Genomic DNA, 14557 nt, shown 5'->3' with positions numbered 1-14557 from the left:
ATAGTCTGTACGAGATCTATAAGACATTGGATCTCAAAATCTCGGCAGTGCATGAGGTGGCGGAGTCTGTAAACAAAAAGCTGACTCTGCTCATTAAACTTCTAAGGCAGACGCTAAGCCCGGATCCTCCGCTCTATGATGGTCAGCAGCAGACAACTTCGAAGGAAGTTCATGACTATCATTCCATGTAGGCAAGAGTAGATAAGCATGTCTTGGAGCAGGGTCTGGACACTGTCAGCCAGTTTGGGATGCCACCGCAGTAATTTGCCACTGTTTAATCTACCGCATTCAGTCAAATGCAGTATTTTTCTGAAGTCTTTTTTAATGTAACTATGTCGCAGTCTAAGTTTTTGTTGGTGTCTTTGTAATATGTAATCGCTATTTAGTCTGGCCACCCTACGTGGTGTGCGGGTAGTTTTTGTTGTCTAAACGGTTAGGGCCTGCATCTTGTGTCTGTGAACTTGTCTTTCTCAGGCCTCGATCTACAATGGCAGATTTTTTGTAACATATTTTGTATTATAATATATACTTCTGACTTACAAAAAAAAAAGTTAGTCTGTGGACCATATGAAGGTATAAATAGAGTGCGGCTCTATAAGGGAAAGACAGTTCTTTTTGGATATGATTTTGGATCTGAATTGTAATGGGTTTCTGAGGAGAATAGTGAGAAAGTGTCTATAAGTCCGAGTCAAGGGTTTGGGTAGTGGGTAGAGGCTCTGTAGCTGTGTGTGCAAAGGCCTGGAAGAGTCCGTAGCTGTGTGCGCAGACCCTTGCAACTGAGTGCATAGGGTGGATATGGATGTATTGGTGAAGAAAGTAAATAAAGATAAGTTACTTCTATAATTCTGTGTTACATATGGATTATCGCTTGTTATATGGATGATATGACTGTTTAATTTATATGCACTGGCTTCTGATTTAAATACATGTGAATCTAGGTTTAATACATGAACTGGCTAAATCTGTTAAATGCTTGCTTAAAGACCTTGCTAAGTAGATTTGAAGTACAATAGATTAGATCTGTAACTGGCGTGTTAATAGAGAATAAGAGGTATTCTGGATCTGCACGGATAAAGAATAGCACGAGGCCATAGAATGGAGTGCGAACCCTCCAAACCACATCTAGACATCCCAAGGGTGCGGAAACCTGGTTCCAACACCCTCCCCTGCTACCTCGGGTGAGACCTCAGTCTGCGCTTCACGGGCTGTTGCCGAAAGGGCCGGTAGCTGCGGGATTTTCTTGGCTAAATAATTCTTCCAAACCTAGGTTAGGCCCATATAAGCCAACAATGACTCTTCCCATCACGTCATAAATTTCATTATCATTAGGTATATCAACATATATAAATATCTGCACATTTTTGCTTTCTCTTTCTTTCACATACTATATTTTTGATGGAAGTTTCACTTCTTTTGATTTCTTCCAGTATGAAATTATCTTCTTATCATTTGAGGCACTTGAAAGATTTGTAGCCATCAGCTCAGGTGGGGTTCGGTCACCAACATTTTTTTAAGATCCACCTTTAAGAGTCTTTGGTCCAGAAAGATTCACAAAAATCTTCTTTGATGCCATTTTAAAGAAACACATAGATCAATAAATGACAAAAACATATTAACTTAAATTAATAATGAAAACGATAAATGATAATTAATTTTATAAATCATACTAATTTCGGAATATATATATCTATATATATATATATATATATATATATATATATATATATATATATATATATAGATACATCGCCTTGTGCTACCCCCTGAAAATCAGTCGGCCAACCAAGCCAGTCGTTGGATCCGGTCCCCTAGACCACCTTAGTGGCCCAACCACTGCCCTCCACCCATCCTTGGCCTACGCCACCCCGCGGGCGGAAGGACCACTGGGGTGGCACGGGGCAGGGGGGGACTGTCACAGCCTCCTCCCGCGCCACCCCAACGGCCCGCCCACCTGCGGGGTGGCAGGGCAATTCTCAGAATTTCCCTGCCAACACGCGAGCAGGCCAGCAGGCCAGCCATCCCCATCGCCCCTAACCTACGGGCTCATTCAGCCGCTGTGAGCATCATCGGGCCCGTTTGGCCGCCGTGAGCTTTACCGGGCCCACCATGCCCACATCGGACGTAGTGAGTAAATTTGGTCGGCAAAAAATTTAATTTAAAAAAAAAAAAAAAAATTCATTAAACTTATTTAATATTAAAATTTTCAAGGAAAAAAAATTAACTAACCTTTCAATTGCGAAAATTCTTCATTGAATATGTTGATAGAAATGTAGTTGCTCCACAAATTCGCTCCAAGTCTTTCAACGAAACTTGGAAAACCTTGATGTGATGTGAGTAATAGTGATAATGAAATTTATTATAAATGTGAAATTACGGAGATGTTTTATCGTACAGTAAATGTGGGATTAATTTGTTTAGAAAAAAATTAACATGTTAATTTTTTCATGGCAATATAGGAAACTATGATAAAGCGAATATTACCAGTGAATGTGGGATTAATTTGTTTTAGAAGGTATTATAAAAATAAAAATAAAAAAACATTCAATTGTTTAGTAAATATTATATAGTTTAACTATTAAAATAATTTAGGTAAAGGTTTTAGTTACAATTTTAAATTTAAATATTTATGTCATAAATAAAATTAGTTAACATTTTTCAATAAATTGTAGAATAAAATATTGAAGGGAAATGCATGAAACAAAATTTTTGGAGGGAATTATTTTGGTGAAACTTTTTGGAGGGAAAATTTCATTCTCTAAGCTATATAATATCTTTAGGAGAGTCTGCATTTGTATCATATGACCTCTTCTATTTGAAAGGGATGGATTCTCCTGATAGTGAAGTTTCGCTTTGTAAAGCATCAATGTCTTCATCGCGTAACAACTCTAATCATATCGATGAATATAACAGAAATTCTTCCACTATGAATAGAAAGTCAATTCTTCCACTTTGTCCTAATCCTAATGACTATGAAAGCAACATTGATGAAAGAGGGGATGGAGAATTTAAAATAAATAAAGAGTCATGGATTCCAGTTAGTCCTAATTCTAAGGACTATGAGGGCAACAATGATGAAGAGCATGATGACGAATTTCAAAAGAATGGAGTGTCATAGTTTCCTCTTAGTCCTAATCCTATGGACTATTAGAGCAGCAGTGATGAAGAGCATGATGATGAATTTCAAAAGAATGGAGTGTCATGGTGTCCTCTTAGTCCTAATGCTATGGACTATGAGAGCAGTAGTGATGAAGAGCATGATGACGAATTTCAAAAGAATGGAGTGTCACAGTGTCCACTTAATCCTAATTCTAAGGACTATGAGAGCAGCAGTGATGAAGAGCATGATGATGAATTTCAAAAGTATGGAGTGTCACGGTCTCCACTTAGTCCTAATTCTAAGGACTATGAGAGCAATAGTGATGAAGAGCATGATGACGAATTTCAAAAGAATGGAGTGTCATGTTGTCCTCGTAATCCTAATCCTATGGACTATGAGAGCAACAGTGATGAAGAGCATGATGATGAATTTCAAAATAATGGAGTGTCATGGTGTCCCCTTAGTCTTAATCCTATGTACTATGAGAGCAACAGTGATGGAGAGCATGATGACGAATTTCAAAAGAATGGAGTGTCGCAGTGTCCACTTAGTCCTAATTCTAGGGACTATGAGGGCAGTACTGATGAAGAGCATGATGATGAATTTCAAAAGAATAGAGTGTCACGGTGTCCACTTAGTCGTAATTCTAAGTACCATGAGAGCAACAGTGATGAAGAGCATGATGATGAATTTCAAAAGAATGGAGTGTCACGATGTCCACTTAGTCCTAATTCTAAGGAATATGAGAGTAGCAGTGATGAGGAGCATGATGACAAATTTCAAAAGAATGGAGTGTCACAGTGTCCTCTTAGTCCTAATTCTAAGGACTATGAGAGAAGCAATGATGAAGAGCATGATGAAAAATTTCAAAAGAATGGAGTGTCACGATGTCCTCTTAGTCCCAATCTTATGGACTATGAGAAGAGTAGTGATGAAGGACAAGATGAAGCACCTAGTCCTAATCCTAATGATTATAAAGGTAGCAGTGACAAAGGAGAGGATGTAGCATTTTCAGTAAGTAAACAGTCACATTTTTGACATAGTCTTAATTCTATGGACTATGAGAGTAGCACTGACAATGCACATGAGGAAGAATATCCAATAAACATCGAGTCAAATTTTCCATTTAGTCCCAATTGTAAGGACTATGACAGTAGCACTGAAGAAGGGGAAGATGAAGAATATCGTCCAAGTCAATATTTAAAAAGCACAATTGATCATAGTGTGGATAACATTCCTCTTAATGACGATGAAAATGCTTATACAAATGATGATCCAATGATGGAGATGTTGCCAAGAAATATTGTATCGAGGAGTAGGAGCAGACCTTTTCGTATCAATGCAAGATTTTCTAGTTATACAAGGGGTATAGCAGAATATCTGATGAGAAGAAGTTCTATCAGTGCTCTCATTTCAAGTGAATGTTGTAAAAAATATTTCTTGAAACATATGGATTTCAAATTTTCATTAGAGAGAAGGAAGAGATATTTGTCCATGAATAAAAGCATGCAAAATTCATATTTAGTTGGGTGCATGCAATCTACATTGTCATGTTATGATTATCATATTGGGCCTTTATTTATCTGTAGAAAGGCTTTCAAAATGTTTCATTCGATGGGGAATTTTTGTCTCTCGAGAATTCAAGAAAATTTGGAAAAGGATCCCACATTTTATTCAGAAGTACGTCAGAAAAGGAAATTTGGGCCATTATCAAACACTGCAATGTCATGGATGAAAGATTTCTTTTCAAAGCATGGAGAGTGTATGCCAAATAGAGAGACAATACATATTCCAAATAATTTTTCAAGACGAGAAATCTACAACTTATACAAAGGATATGCAGAAGGTGCTGAGGGACATCGCCGGTTTATTACATATCAATATTTTGTGAAGGTATGGAAGAAAGAATTCAATAATGTCCTAATTCCTAAGAAGACAAGGATGGGGATTTGCAGTACATGTGCTTCTCTTAAATAAAAAAGGGACAAATGTGAAGGGTCAGAAAGAGGTAAGCATTCATAACTTTAACTTTTAAAATTGTATAGTCATCAACTATGAAAACATATTTCTTAATGGCTTTCTTTTATGTTGTGTAGATTCAATTTTCAAAGAACTTTAGGAGCATCGCGAACAACAAACAAGTGAAAGGAAAAAGTTGTACAAGCATCGAAAGAAGTGCTATGATAATCTGAATAAATATTTGGGTTTGATAATGGATGGTATGGACCAGAAGAAATCACTTTTAACACATTTTGTTCTCACACCCAAAAATTTACAGGAGGAAAATTTTATTCAGTATCACTTGGTCAGTTATATGGTCTTCAATGGGAAAACGTTGCCAAGGGTGTACTTCACAGCTCAAAATATTCATAATGATATAAATCTGACAATAACCATAATTCACGATGTGCCTTCTCATTGGTCTGGTAATCTTCCTGAAGTTTTGTATCTACATTGGACAACACTTGCCGTGAAAACAAAAATTAGGTTGTTTTTAGATATCTAAACATGCTTGTTGAATTGAGAATTTTTCAGAAGGTAAAGGTTGGTTTCCTTCTTGTTGGGCACACTCATGAACATATTGATCATATTTTCAGTCATTTTTCAGTCACATTGAGGAGGAAGGAAGTTGGGAGCTTGCCTCATTAATTGAATGTATTAAGAAATCATACATACTAGAGCATACTTTTGATGTGTTGGAAGAAACTATTAACATGCGAAGGTTTATTCTGGGATCGCATGGTGAGGAGAAATGCATTGAACAACTTAATGACATTAGCTTCCAGCATCAATTTTGTATCAAAAAATTGATGGAAAAACACTAATATGGGGCAAGAAGTAATCAAATACTGCAGAATGGGCACCATCATCAGGTTTGGAATTTTTGAAGCTCATTCCAAATCATCCAATTTTTGCATCAAAAATATTGTTATTACAATCAGTTGGTGAAGTTCATAATGCATGACGACAGAATAGAGATATAAATTATTCTGATTGCCTAGAAGAAATTAAAAATGTATTAGATATACATATGAGTACTTTGACATCGCTGATTCAGTTTGGTGGGGGTCATTTTTCAATAATCAAAGTGATATCATTTCAACAACAACAAATGAAGATATACCTTTGAAAAATCCATTTATTTGGCCAAAACATGTGTCGAATGAACATGAGGAAACAAACATTGTTGAACAACAACAATCTCAAGGTATTATTAATTCTTCACAGGCAAAGGAAAGAGAGATGTATATTGGTTCCAGAAGATCTCATGCACAACGTGAAGCCATGGAAGACCTTTATAGGGGTTCAGTACAAGATATTAAGGAGGGTTTCATGATCGTAGTGCTAGCAGATGGAGATCCCAATGGCTATCCATTCTGGGTTGCTAAAGCTATAAAGGTCTTTACAGAAAATGAGGATGTTACAGGTGTTGAAGTACATTGGTATGCCACAAATACACACCCATTCAATGGTGTGTATAAGCCAGAGATGGTAGTTGACAAAAAAATGGCGGAAAGAGAAAAAGAAAGGGTACAAATATAAATTGACGCTGCACAGACATCTTAAAATTGGAGGATGTTGACATACTTGTTTATGACTTCAATTTAACAAAGAGAGGAACTCTTCGCTTCAAGACGATAGAGATTCTGAAAAGGTTGTTACCAGAAGAAACATTGTAGAGATGGGAGTTTGCTGAAACCAGTCATAGATATAGAAGAATTTTGATACCTGAAATGTGGGCATGCATGTGGACTCAGATGGGGCACTAGTTGATGAAAGAGAAGAATATGGAACATCTTCATCAGCATCCAATCATTCATCTGAAGATGTGAATTCTGATGGTGTGCAAAAAATATGAGTGATTTTGAATAATTATTTAAGATAGTTTATATAACTAATGTTTGCATCGTATCTTGAAATAAAATTTTTGATTTCCATATGGTGTTAAATCAGAAGTTATGAGTCATTTTTATGTTGTTGGATTATATGTCTTAATTATGATAATTTTTATTGTTTAGAATATCTATATTGCATCATTAAATTAGATATATAATGTATGTTTCATTCAATATACAAATAATGACATTTGAATTCATTTAGTCATGTAATGTGTTCATAATGTCATGGTTTTTTAATATTATGGTTGAAAAAATTCCAATTTCTTTTGTATCTAGCATGCTATGGTTGAAAACATGTTGAATTTATACTTAGAAAAGAAAAATGTTATTCTACCAAAAACATTAGTGTGTTTTTTCCTTATAAACAACTTTTTTTGGCACATAAAAATTCGGTTTTACTATCATTTTTTAAAAATGTTGAGAGTTGACCCTGAAAAAAATCACCGTTCAAGTATCACCACTTTTTTGTTTTCAAGGTGTTTATTGCATGAAAATTTCATTTTCATTACCATTTTTAAAACATGTTCAAAATTGCCCCTAAAAAAAACCATCGTTCCAGTATACACACTTTTCGTTTTTAGCATTGTTTTTGATGTTTTTTCGGGGTTTTTTGGCCAGAGTTGCCGTTTTGAGTTTATAGTTACCGTTCCAAAGTTTACATTGTTTACTCCATCTGAAAATGAACATACATGTACAACAATTCCACATTGAAGTACTAAAAGAGAGATTTCCTCAAAAATAAATAGTGAGAAAAGACAAATTTGAGTTGCACCATAGAAGTCACAAATACTACAGCTAACTTATGAAGGCTAGAAAAACCCCTACAAGGTCCCCTCCATGCTCAAAAGCCTTCAAAAACTGCTTCAAACCACTGATTTTCCCTAGCACCCATAGAATCAAACCTACAAAAAGTCTTCCCAGAAGTGATCCAATAAGTAAATAGAGGCTTCCATTGAATTCAAAATGCCCAAAAACCCATATTTAGGCTCTTCTTGGTCTAAAAAATACCAAACAATTGTCAAGTTATGGGTCTCCCCAATTTCTCCTGCTATTCGTCCTCCAAATTGGATCAACCTGCAAACTAAGTGACATTTTTGCCTTTAACTTGCCTGGGAGGTGACAATTTTACCCACATCCAGTGCATTTTGTTGCCTAATTAATTTGCGCAATAACCTTGTAGACACAAAAATATGGACACATAGCATGTCATAAGGCCAGGGGTTGGGCCAACGGTCCACTTTTGCTGGCCTAGGCACCTTTCTCGTCGAGTTGGTGGTCACATGCGGTTTATGTGGCCAGGGGTTGGGGCTATCTACTTTCCCCCATTGTGCTAGCTGTCAAATTCTTTGCCAAAGGTTTTGTACCAACCATGTGATTAGCAGTTTGGCCTTAAATGTCACTCTCTTCATGCAATCCCTTTTCTTCCTTGCCTTGGTTTCATGGGTGGCAATGGAACATAGGGGTAGGGCCTACAACCCCATCCCCTCCTCCAAGCACTTCTACTCCTTCGCACTCAGTCTAGTGAGATATCTCGTGACTGAGGGCCAGGTCCCCAAGCCCTCCGCATATGCTCTTCGCCATGGTCATGTGGAGGTGATATGACTAGGGGCTAGGGTTTACCGCCTGGCCCCTTCTCCCTAATGCACCTCTGCATACACCTTAAATGGATGTAGTGTCACCTATGGTTAAGAACCACCGTGTAAGAGAGTTGGCAGCGCACTAGAATTTATATTGGAATGTCATTGATTCAATTCCTACTGAGCCCATAAATAATTTTTTATCCAATATGGAGGTGCCATGTGGTGGCCTTTGATTGGGCCACGTGGTAGCCTCCTAGTGGGCCACCAAAAAATAACCTCGACTAATCAAATCGTGACAACCTGCACCTGTACGAACCTGCCACATGGTAAGTTCTAGTTGGTCGACTGTACGCCCAATAGACATGTCGGCATCAGTAGTATAGACTACACAGTCAACAACCCAGTTAGCACACTTGCAAAAATTTTAGTTGTTGAGCCAAACGATCAAAACATCATAACTGTTTAACATGACATTGAATTTAGGTGATTCAAGTGTCATTGGAATCAAAATGATGAACACTACAACTTGATACCTATTTCGAAATCTTCTGGTCACTTTCATTTATGAGAAAAAAATTTATCTCCAGATCAAAGATGGTACTCTTAGATTGTGCAATGATTACAAACAACTGAACAAGGTGAAGTTCAAGAATGGTATCCATTGTGAAGGATTGATGACTTATTTAATCAATTGAAGGAAGCAACAATGTTCTCAAATATTGACTTGAGATCAGGATATCATTAGGTACGCATCAAAGAAGAGAACATCTACAATATTGTCTTTAGGGCCAGGTATTGGAATTATGATTTTGTTGTAGTTCAATTTGTTTTGACTAATGCTCCAGTTACTTTTATGTGTTTGATGAATCGTGTGTTGCATCCTTATCTGGACAAGTTTTTTATTGTATTCATTAATGAAATCTTGGTATATTCTAAGAATGAGGAAGAGCTTGCCAAGCATTTAGCAGCAGTGTTGACATTGTTAAGATAACATCATTTTTATGGTAAGCTTAGCAAGTGCAGTTTCTTTCAAATGAGAGTACACTACTTGGGACATGTTTTTTCCAAGAATGGCATAGAAGTAGACCTAGAAAAGATAAAGGTTATCATGGAGTGGGAATCTCCTAGAAATGTGGAATAAGTTAGATCATTCATGGGCTTAGTAGGTTACTACATGAGGTTCATTAGGAACTTCTCATGCATTTCATATACTATTACAACATTACATAGGAAAGGTAATAATTTTAAATGGACAAAGGAGTGTGTAGAAAGTTTTGAGCAATTGAAGCAGTTGTTGACAAATTCTCCAATGTTAAAGATTAAAGATATGGATAAAGAGCTTGTAGTATGTATAGATTCTTGCAAGAGAGGGTTTGTTGGAGTCCTTATGAATGAGGGACATGTGATATGATATGAGTCTAGGAAACTGAATGAGAACGAGCAGAACTGTGTGACTCATGATCTTGAGTTAGCAGTTATTATTCATGCTTTGAAGATGTGGAGAAATTATCCTATTGATAGGAGGTTCGTGCTGATGAGCGATCACAATGGGTTGAGATATTTATTTGACCAAAAAAATCCAAACGCCAGGCAAGCTAGATGGTTGGATACCCTTAGTGAGTTTTACTTTGAGATTATGTACATTAAGGGAAAGGAGAATATGGTTGTCAATTCTCTCACCAGGAAAGTGTAATTAAGCCATATTGGAGTAGTGAGCTCATATGGGATAGATTTAGAGGATTAGATATTACAGGTAGGACAATAGGATGACAGGTACAGGGAGCTTATGCACAATTTACAACAAGGTACAAGTGATCAAGATATGGATTATCATCTTAAAACAAATGGCTTGGTGAGATTTAGGGACAAGATCTATGTGTCAGATGACAATGAACTCAAGAATCTTATCTTGAGGGAGTTTCATGTAAAACCATATTCAAGTCACCCAGGATACCAAAAGACATTGACATCAATAAAGAAGTTTTATTATTGGCTGAATCTGAAGAAGGAAATGGTAGATTTTGTGGTGAGATATGTTATAGACATTTTTGTGCCTTACAACATTGAGCATGAAATGTCCATAATATAAGGGATCCAAAGTCCCTAAACATGTTGTTCCTGCCCCTAGAGGAACAAGGCTAACAAACTACAGCAATTCACAAAAGTTCTCCACTGAAAAACACTCAAAACAAGCCAATTCTGGATCATGTCAACTGCTCCACTGAGTATCTGCGCTGAATGTCAACTGGTACACTGGCTACCTGCGCTGAATGTCAAGTGGGACACTAGATACTTGCGCTGAGCGTAACTGGACAAGTGGCAGGCTCGTTTTTCAATGAGTCAAAGCTCAGGAAGCTTCCAAAGTGACACTTGGATCAGGGAATTCGACTGGTGATGAGTAAGAGGTTCCAAATCTCCAATTGGAAGCAAGAACCTCCAAGTGGACTCAAGAACTGAAGTGGGAGAGGACACAAGTCAGCTTCATACCAGCCTCCAGCTGACTCATCCTTTCTCCAAACCTCCTATATATAGAGCTCTCTCATGAGGTCTAGGGAGGCTGGAATGTTGTGAATGCAAAGAATTGCTGCTAGTTTGAGATTTGAATCATTGGGTGCTCTATGTTTTGAAGGGGGTGAAGATAGGAATTTCATTTGCTGGGAAGAGGCGCTGGATTGGAGCCCTTTGGGTTGTAACTCTTCTCAAACCTTTGTTATTCATCAATAAAGCTATCTTGTTTTCTCCTATATGCTGATGTTTATTTGATGAATGTTTACATTAGTGTATTTGATTTATCTAATCCTGAATCATTTGTGAATATGAATATCTATCTTTGAGTTGTGTTCTTGTAGCTGTTCTCTTGTGATCCCGCAGGTATCAAGTAGCTGTTCTCTTGAAGCTGGGCAAGCGAGGAGGCAAGTGGCTGCAAACACCCAAAGAGGAAGAGGAGATAGATCGAGGGACAAACGAAAGACATCGGTAGGTCCATTGATCTCCTCTCTTTCATTTCACAAAGGAAGAAATATCTAGATAGCTGTCTCTGTTTGTTGCTAAAGTACTATCACACTTTAGGTGGATAGGATCGTCCTAAATAGGCATTTTTCCCCACAACAAAATGGCGACTCCGCTGGGGAAGAACTTGTCTTAGTCAGTTCATTTTGTGTCTCCATTATTTGTTTACTTTATAGACTCAACAGCAACAGTCGAACTGCATCCGTTTCACGGATTGCAAAGTAGATAGTGCTGCCTTGATCCAGTCTTTGGATGAGTCTATGATCTGAACAATAGACTCGCAAAATGAGTTGATGATCCTTGTGATAGATCTTAGTACCCCCCTCAAAGCATCCCTTTGGAATTACCTTTCTTGTGTTTTTGATTTGGCCTGAAACAGTCAATTTTTGAGAAAACTGTGACCCAGAACTTGAGGGAAACGAGAGTTTCTCCTCTCAGCGCAGACCCAGTGAAGCCAGTATGCATTTCAACGCAGTTCCCGAAAGGGCTACCTGCGCTGAATGTCAAACTGACAGTGTTGCACCTGCGCTGAACCAGTTTGGACTTGTCCTACTGGGGTTCTCTGCCTTCTGTTGCCCTGTTTTGCTCTCTATTTTTAAAGCCATTAACCAGCATTGGTGCTGATCTGAAAACTCCTTTTCTTGGCTTGCATTCCGCCTCATTTTTGTACAAAAAGATTATGAATGTTTTTATGTGTTTGTGGCTTCATTCATAGTTTTCCTTTGCATGAGCAAAATAGTCATCCTGTAGCCTTGATTTCAGATCTGATTGAGTGATTGATTGTGATCTTAGAAGAGAGTTCATTGGCTGTTAGCAGTTTGATTATCATTTTCTTTTGCTTATTGGTTTGAATTTGTCATTTTTAAGTGTCGAAACAAGTATTTCTTTCGAAAAATCGCAAAGTGATTGTAATCTCTTCTACCCTTGCTGATTTGGGAAAAAGTAAACTTGTTTATTTATAGTCATTTAAAAGCAAATTCGAAATTGTGCAAAAAGCTTTCTTTGTAGGCATCAATACTAAGAAAGTGGAAAACAAACACATGCATTGTGCATATTGCATTTTGATAAGTTTGCATGCTTGATTTAGGAAGAGTGCATTAGAGTGTGTTGATTGCTCATTGAGAAAAGATGATGTCTTTCTTTTCCCTTTGTAGTTAGGATTTTCATTTGTTGAAAAGATTATAAAGCTTGCTTATCATCTTTAGACTGCATTTAGGAATTTGTACCATACATCTCGTGGTGATCCTGAAAGACAAACTTTAAAAAGATCAACTTAAAATATATTGAATGAACCTAACAACGCTTTGCAACATAACGCTCACAGTAGAGGTCTAGGTAGAGACGTGTTCCGGCGTCGTTAAACGTAGTGACTGTCGATCTCTACGAAGGTGGGTGATTCCTCCTGAGAGACGATAGCACTAATACGGACTTGTGCTCCCACGTACCGTCGCGTATATATTGGGAGACCCCTATAGGCATATATCCTTTATCCTTAGGAAGCCGTGTCGGCCGCCCTACTGATCGCAATGCAGTGAACACAGCATTCACGAAGATCGACCACCCGTACCGTAAAAAGTATTCTGTGGTTTTGCGAAAGGTTTGGCACACCCTCTGCCTAGATCTCCAGAGCAGTTTCTTTTGGCCTTTTTCAGACTCTATAACAGAAAAAGTCCATCCAAGCATTTGTCACTTCGGGCTCGTTAAAACATCGAAGGAGACTAGAGTCATCTTTAGCTTTTTCTCGACTCTTTAAAACTGAAAAAGCAAGTTGTGTCTAAAGCGTCGTTAACAATTTATTTTAAACGGAACAATCACCCTTTATTCCCGCGTTGATCTTTAGGTTGAAAAGATGGAGCACACCAACCAAGGAGTTCCCCTGGGTGGAAATCCTAGTCCCTTCTCCTCTTGGGGAGATGTTGGTGCACCCCACATGGCCACATTGTCGCTTCCAGGACTGACAATTGGCCTACCAGTATGGCTCTTTTCAACCAATGTCATTCAGAATGCCACCATTCCTGAACAGTCGAGTCAACAGTTAGATCAGACAAGAGTTGCCTCCCAGCCTTCTACTTCATCTTCCTCTCCTCCTTCCTCTTCACTTGACAGAACTGGTCGGTCAAAGAACTGAGTTCCTAAGGAGAAGAAAGAGAAGAAGAAGAAAGAAAAGAAGCAGAAGGAGCCTAAGGCGACTGGGGGCAAACAAACGTCATCTAACAAAAATCCACACACCGCACTCGTAAGGCCTAAATCGCCATGCGTCATATGCAGGGGAGACCACTTCCATCGAGATTGTCCTTGTATTCCTCGGATACTAAGGGACTGGTCCCCCAGATTGCACAATCCGGTAGCATCAACCTCTGATAGCCATGTTGAATGCATTCCGTCAACTAGCGAGAGTGAAGGACAGAGAGGGAGAGCAAGGTATCCCTGCAGACTGTGTGAAGGCGATCATGCCATCCACCGTTGTCCATTCTTAGACGAGGCAAAGAGAGTTTTGGAAGATCGTCCGGTATCACCATTACGACTTCCTCCTGGATACAAAAAACTCGTGCCAAGTCCCTCATTAGTTGAGAATCCAGCTGTCCCGCTCAAGTGGTCAGCTGAAGCACCTGTCATTGAAGATGAACCGTCTGAATCCATACCTGACGAAAGTCTAAAGGTTGAAACGGCAGTTGACCCGGTTTTGCCTTCAGAGGCTCTCTCTTCGAATGACACCATCACAGAGGAGAATAAAGACGACACCGTCCAAATTCTCTTCATCAGCACTGACTCTGATGATCAAGGGGGCAATGCCCCCATTCCTTTATCGCAGGAAGGAAGTTCATCAGAGCGCTATCCGGCCGTATACTCGGTCCCACCACCAAGCAACCTGGTTGTGTCCTTTGACTGGAACCAACTAGGCAGACCCCGGTTGCCAGCAAACATTCCATTTCGAATTATGGTTCAAATATATAGAATGGTAATGGCTGGCA

This window comes from Pinus tabuliformis, chromosome 3_2, assembly GCF_031772625.1.
Source record: "Pinus tabuliformis cultivar Carrire ecotype Pingquan chromosome 3_2, CPIR1, whole genome shotgun sequence".
Lineage (NCBI taxonomy): Eukaryota > Viridiplantae > Streptophyta > Pinopsida > Pinales > Pinaceae > Pinus > Pinus tabuliformis.
Note: the sequence above shows the minus strand (reverse complement) of the source record.